Raw genomic sequence first — 7,197 nt, 5'->3', positions numbered from 1 at the left:
AGGAACATTTTACAATTTATAATCTGTATTAAATTATTATAGAAGAGTTGTTTTATAAAATTGCTTTTGTAGTGTTCGCTACTAACTAATATTGATATTTTAAATTTTAGAAGGTTGTATTTATTTGTTAACCTAGTTCATTTTCTAACCCAAAACCCGATCTAACCCAACCCGTTCTAACCCGAACACCGAAGAAACCGAACCTAGAAAGGTTTGGTTATCGGGTTTAATATTTAGTTTTGAAAACCCGAAAAACCCGAACCGAAAAACCCGAAACCCGATTAAAAAACCCGAAGAACACCCCTACCCGCGAACTCAGGTGAACAGTAAAAAGGATGCAAACAGTAAACCATTACTTCACTGATTACTTGGTCAGCTCTCTTACAGCCGTAAAAGAGAGCATGTGCACAGAATACAACCTTTTATCCGCAGGTCTAAACCGTTCAACCCCCAAAAGGGCAAGTCCCTCACTGCAAGCATGTTTCACTAGTCCATGGTTTCCTCTTTGAGCAATGTCCTTCCCTATATAATGACACTTCATTTAGTGCTAAAAGACATTCCGATCAGCTCTGATTCCATTGGGATCTCTGGTCTTTCTTCTCGAGTACTTGTTCCATGCAAGTCTCCATTCTTCACATTCAACACACACATTTCCTTTGCTCTCACATCCGAAGCTAAACACACTTCAGTTGAGGATCTTGAGCAAACAACAAAATCTAACTAGTGAACCTCTCTCCACGTCTTGCAAACGTGGGGGGACCCCACGACCTGCGTTAGGCAAACCGGAACCCTCCAACCCTTTTGCCTAACCAGCCTAGCTACTATCATCGGTCTAGTATTTGTTGGATCAACAGGTGTTGGATGTTTTCTAACTATGGAAAGAAATTGTGAGGTGAAGTATTTCGATTTAAGCATTTTTTAGATGTTACAAGAACAAAAAGAACCTAATACTATACACAACTCGATTAAACTGTAAGGGGTTGTTTGGTAGCCTCTTAATGACCATTCAGATACTACCTCTTAATGGTTTAAAACATCTGAATGAATAAGAGGTAACCTCAAGTCTGAATGGTTAAGAGGTAACCTCTGAATGGTAAATCATCACATGTCACCTTCTTCTACCTTCTATTTGGTAAAATTCTTAATGGTTCCATTAAGAGGTAGCCTCTTAATGACCATTCAGATGCTACCAAACAGCCCCTAAACTGTACTTTACCGGATGTAAATTAAAAATGAGACACATGTTCGTGCTCTTTTATTTAAAATCTTATTCATATTTTGGTGTTATATAATAAGTAAACTTAAAAAGTTTTCATGCTGTTTTTTTGTCATTTTTTGTTGAAGCTTATTTTAAAAAGCATATAATTCATTTATTTATATATCTGCACACACATGGATTAAGCAAAACTTAAATAACAATAATAATAAATAATATTTTTTATTTTAATTATTAATAATAATATAGTAAAATCCAAAAAAAATATATATATAACTTTGTATTTTTAGTGCTATCATAATTTATATTGATAACAATAAATTATTTTTTTTAACGACAAATTTGGATCACTAACGTACCACTTAAATATCATCGTGCCACCAATAAAACCACCCGATCATATTCCTCTCCACTAGGAGATAATTCAGAAGAAAACCTAATAAATTTAAGAAAACCACTTTGTAAAAATCAAACCCAAAACCAAATAAAATGACTCTATAGAAATACCACTAAACTATAATACATTATTTCTAGTTTAAATTCTACTATTTCTAGAAACACATGGAGTGAAAACAAATGATTTTTCTTTTGAGGGTCCACCTTTTCTTTCCTTCTAGAGGGTGGGGCTCGTGTGAGGTTTAAAACTTTAAAGACTTAGGCTGGCCGGTACGTGGATCGTCCAGCATCGTCACCATACCCCCTCTCCATTTTCTACCCTTTGCCGCCGTGCTTCCTTCGTCCAGATCGTCGGAGGTGAGACGAATTGGACGGGCCTTCCCCTCTCACACACATATATATACATACAACATATACATATATATTTTAGGCCCATCCCCCATTTCCTTATCTCCATCCTCTTTGCCCCATCCTCACACCCGATCTACGTGGCGTTTACGTGACGGATAATCCTCCGAGGATGGGCCTCTAGCATATCGCATAGCCTTATCTAAAAAAAATATTCTTTAATTATATATGGGGTTAGGGGGAAGTTCATTTGAGAAGAAAAATAAACTAAGAAGAAAAAGAATAAATGGTACAATTGTAAAACATTAAATGATTTTTCTCTCATCTCATTTATTATTATTTTTAACTAATTAATTAGTCATATAGACTATGATTTTCCACACTAAAATTTTTGCCTACACACATCAAAATTATCCTACACGTTTTGAAAATTATCCTACACATATTGAAATTTATCCTACACAGCTCGTAATTCATCTTACACACCTTGTAATTTATCGTACACTTTAAATTAATTTTTTTCTTCTTTGAAAAAATATATATTTTTGAAAATAAGTTACAAATTTAATGTAGTTAGCTATTAAAAAGTAAGACTACCAACTAATGATCTATCTAAGTTTACACGTATTGAAATTTATCCTACACAGCTCACAGCTCGTAATTCATCTTACACACCTCGTAATTTATCATACACTTTAAATTAATTTTTTTCTTCTTTGACAAAATATATTTTTTGAAAATAAGTTACAAATTTAATGTAGTTAGCTATTAAAAAGTAAGACTACCAACTAATGATCTATCTAAGTTTACAAATATACCCTTACACTAATATTAAATACAAAAATTAAATGAAATAAAATGAAGCATTCTTATTGGTTGAAAATTTCTTTTTTTATTCTTACAAAAAATTTCTTCCCATTTGTACCCTCTACTACGGGGTTAATCGCAAAGAATAAAACTGACATAATTTTTAAGATAAACTTATATGTAAAACTAGGTTATCACCCGGGAAATGCTTCCCGGGCTAGAGAAAGTTATACATGTCACTTATTATTTAAAAGCAATACATACTTAAATAAAATGATAAAAAAAAAATAAGTGACATGATATATGAAATCAAAAAGCAACAGTTTACATTATAAGCTACCAAAGACTTCTTTATAGACGACATTAGACGTCTTATTTGTTGGTTTTCCCTCGGCATCAAATATCAATATTTTAACTCCTTCTCTGGTCTTGACCCTTGATAATGCAACGTACAACTGACCATGAGTGAACACAGGATCTTTCAACTACAGACCAACTTTTGATAAGGATTGTCCTTGACTCTTGTTAATTGTCATGGCAAAACAAACTGATAAAGGAAATTGTCTTCGTTGGAATTCGAATGGTATTTTTTTGTCTGACGGAATCATATTAAGTCTTGGAATAAAAACTCTTGTGCCGATATTACCGCCGGATATCACTTCAGCTTCTATTACCCGTTTGCCTAGAAAAGTAATTCTTAGCCTTGTACCGTTACATAAACCTTTTTGTTGATCGATGTTTCGGAGAAGCATGACAGGAACACCAACTTTAAGAACTAATCTATGATTAGGCAAGCCTGAAATCTTAAGAGCATTTAAGTTCTCCGTTGAGTATAAACCTTCTTGAAATGAATCAAGCATTTGTTCAGTTTGACATATGCTATCGGAACTCAAATACTCTTTAGCATCACCTGGAAATAACGAAAGCAATCGATCGTTAATTTCATGAACTACGTCATTTTTTGGTGCTAGAATTGCTCGCTCAGAAAAAAAAAACAGGATTCCGAAATTGTTCCATAATTGAAGGGTAGACGAAGTCAATTAAGCTTTGTATTGGATCAGAATTATCGGTGATTAATAGATCATCTGGTATCTGAATAATTGCTTCACCATCGTTATCATCTCCCAACTTACCTTCACCAATATCAAGCAGCCATTTCGCAAACTCCCTGATAGACTCCATATCAGAACTTTCAGCTCCAATTGTTAGGCGCATGTTTTTAGTCAACTTAACAATTTGCACTTTGACCATATATATGAAGAGCTTAAAGAAGCACAAACTATTTGTTGTCTAGTACCATTAGGAATAACTGGTAGGATTTGTCTAAAGTCACCGCCGAATACAAAAACTTTCCCTCCAAACGGAACATCAGAACGAATACTCCTACCGTCAGAAAATACGTTAGACATCGTCCTATCTAAAGCTTCAAAGGCATGTTTATGGACCATCGGTGCTTCATCCCATATGATCAATTGAGTTTCCTTTAATAATTTCGCGATATCACTATTTGGCTTAATATGACACATGGAATCTTCAGTCAGATTAATTGGGATATGGAAGCGAGAATGGGCTGTCCTTCCACGAGAAAGTAATAACGAAGCAATGCCACATGAAGCAACATTTAAAACTATCTCACCTCTACATCGAACTGCTGAAGACAAAGTCTTCCATAAAAACGTTTTTCCAGTTCCACCGTAACCATAGACGAAAAATAACCCTCCTTTACGGCTTGCAACTGCTGACATTATTTCGTCAAAAACAGATCGTTGTTCATCTGTCAAACATTTTGATGTGCTTATTAATAGTAAGAACCAAAGTGACCGGTTTTTTAAATTATATTGGGGTCTCAAATGGACACAAATCATTTTGATCGTTGTTCATCTGTCAAATATTTATTCTTTTTCGTCACATCAGATTGGACACAAATCTGATGTGCTTATTAATAGTAAGAACCAAAGTGACCGGTTTTTTAAATTATATTGGGGTCTCAAATGATTCAATTGGTGGAATTATGTTGTATTTTCAACTGGGTTACTAATTAACCTTATTATTCCATATAATACAAATTCATCTAAAAAATAATTCAAACTTAATTAGGATTTATGTAACTGATAATAGTTTTATCTAAAAAATAACTATATTATTTATAAAAGATTAAACATTTTTATTAGAGTAAAATGCACGGATAGTCCCTGTGGTTTGTCAAAGTAACACCGTTAGTCCCCAACTTTTAGAAATTACCCTCATGCTCCCTGTGGTTTGTTCGTTTGTTACTCAGATAGTCCCTAGAGTGGATGAGAGTTAGTTTTCTCACTTAAGTTCATATAAAGTGACAAAAATGCCCTTAATATAAACACATATAAAACTAATTAAAATGGGATCCACCACTCTATTCATCTTCTTCAGTTACACCAAACCTAATCCCCACATCATCTTCTTCAAAGATCACCCACCACCACTTCAAAATAGATCCACCCACCACCTCCACCACCATCAACAACCTCCACCTGTAAATTTTCCACAAACAACACTTCAGATGCAATAAGCACATCAGATTTGTGTCCAATCTCGAAAATCTAAGGCAACCGTAATTTTTCGGATCCTCTTCTCAACCGTTTTATCAGCCCTAGCTCTGTCCGATCTAACCTGCTCTACGTTTTCTGCAGTTTGCGTATTAGGTTTCGTATCGGGAGCAGTGGTAGATTGAGATTCCACTGTAGTGTCATGGCGGACAGTTGACTTTGATCGGTATTCTGAACCTGCTGTTATACCGAGCACACAACTTTGTTTTGCAGTGAGGTGTATAGTTCAAATTGTATTGAAATTTTAGAGAGAGAAAGAGAGATAAGAGAGAGAGAGAGAGAGAGAGCGAGGAAGAAGAAGCTAAAAAGGAAGTCAAATTTTAAAGTCTTTTTTTTTCTATTTAGATTTGGATTTTAATTCGATTTATTTGGTAACTGACTTTTTTTGAAGTATTTATTGAATCTGAAGTTGTTGAAATGGAAATGTTGTTTGTGAAAATTTAAGGGTGGTGGTTGTTGATCATGGTGGAGGATGTTGATGGTGGTGGTGAAGGTTGAAGATGAAGTAGGTGGTGATAGTGGTAGTGGTGGTGGTTGATGAAGATAAGTAGGTGGTGGGTGAGTGGAGGTTGAAGATAAGTGGATGGTCCTACAAATAAACTAAAAATAAAATAACATGAAATACACTATGAAGTAGATGGTGATAGTGGTAGTGGTAGTGGTGGTGGTTGATGAAGATAAGTAGGTGGTGGGTGAGTGGAGGTTGAAGATAAGTGGATGGTCCTACAAATAAACTAAAAATAAAATAACATGAAATACACTATAAAAGTTAGATGGGTAATTTTGTCAATTCATACACAATTAATGCCATAAACTAACTGCCATCCACTCTAGGGACTATCTGAGCAACAAACGAACAAACCATAAGGAACATGAATGTATTTTTTAAAAGTTGGGGATTAAATGTGTTACTTTAACAAACCACAGGGACTATCTGTACATTTTACTCTTTTTATTACTTATAAACAATATTATATTGGACGAGTTGGGTAATAGTTTCAAAGGTGATTTAGTATTAGAATAAAAGATACTAGGTTAATTACCAAAAATATGGAATGTCAGTATTACTTTAATATTGTATTTCAATAAATTTTAAAAATCAAATTTTAAGACAATGTAGACTGGTTCAACGGTTTGAACCGCTAGAACTGGATTTTCGCCGGTACATAAGACATACCGTATTCTAGTTTTACCGACCTTTACCGTACCGGACCCATGTCTCGTATTACCGGCCAGAACATACCGGTATCTAAAACATTGGTAAGAACTTATATATCAATGTAAATATGTTACATGCATGTATACTACACGGGGTTGAGTACAAATGATGTAGTTAAAAAAATTAATAAAAAAATAATTACATATTACATCACAATAATAAAAAATATAAATTAATATTACATTTACAATTTACAAATTACAAATTACAAATTACAGATATCTGAAAACTTCATTGTAAACAACATTGGGCATCCAACTCGGATGATTATCATATTTATCAATAATTAACAGTTTAAGTCTATCTTTGCTTTTAACTTTGGAAAATGTCACGTACATACCATGTGAAAACACTGATTATTTATTTTAGGGTAAATTACTTTTTGAGTCCCTGTGTTTTAGTGGTTTTAACTAGTTGAGTCCAAAAGCAAAAAGTTTAACGACCTAAGTCCCTATAAGCATTTTCATTAACCATTTGAGTCCAAATTTTAACCTTTTGAGTCCAATTTTTTGGACTTAAATCGTTATAAAATGAACAAAATTGGACTCAAAACGTTATAAAATAAATGGCTAAGGACTCAGGGCGTTAAACTTTTTGATTTTGGACTCAAGTGGTTAAAACCACTAAAA

Source organism: Helianthus annuus, chromosome 13 (assembly GCF_002127325.2).
Source record: "Helianthus annuus cultivar XRQ/B chromosome 13, HanXRQr2.0-SUNRISE, whole genome shotgun sequence".
In the NCBI taxonomy this organism is placed as follows: Eukaryota; Viridiplantae; Streptophyta; class Magnoliopsida; order Asterales; family Asteraceae; genus Helianthus; species Helianthus annuus.
This window is presented reverse-complemented; position numbering follows the sequence as displayed.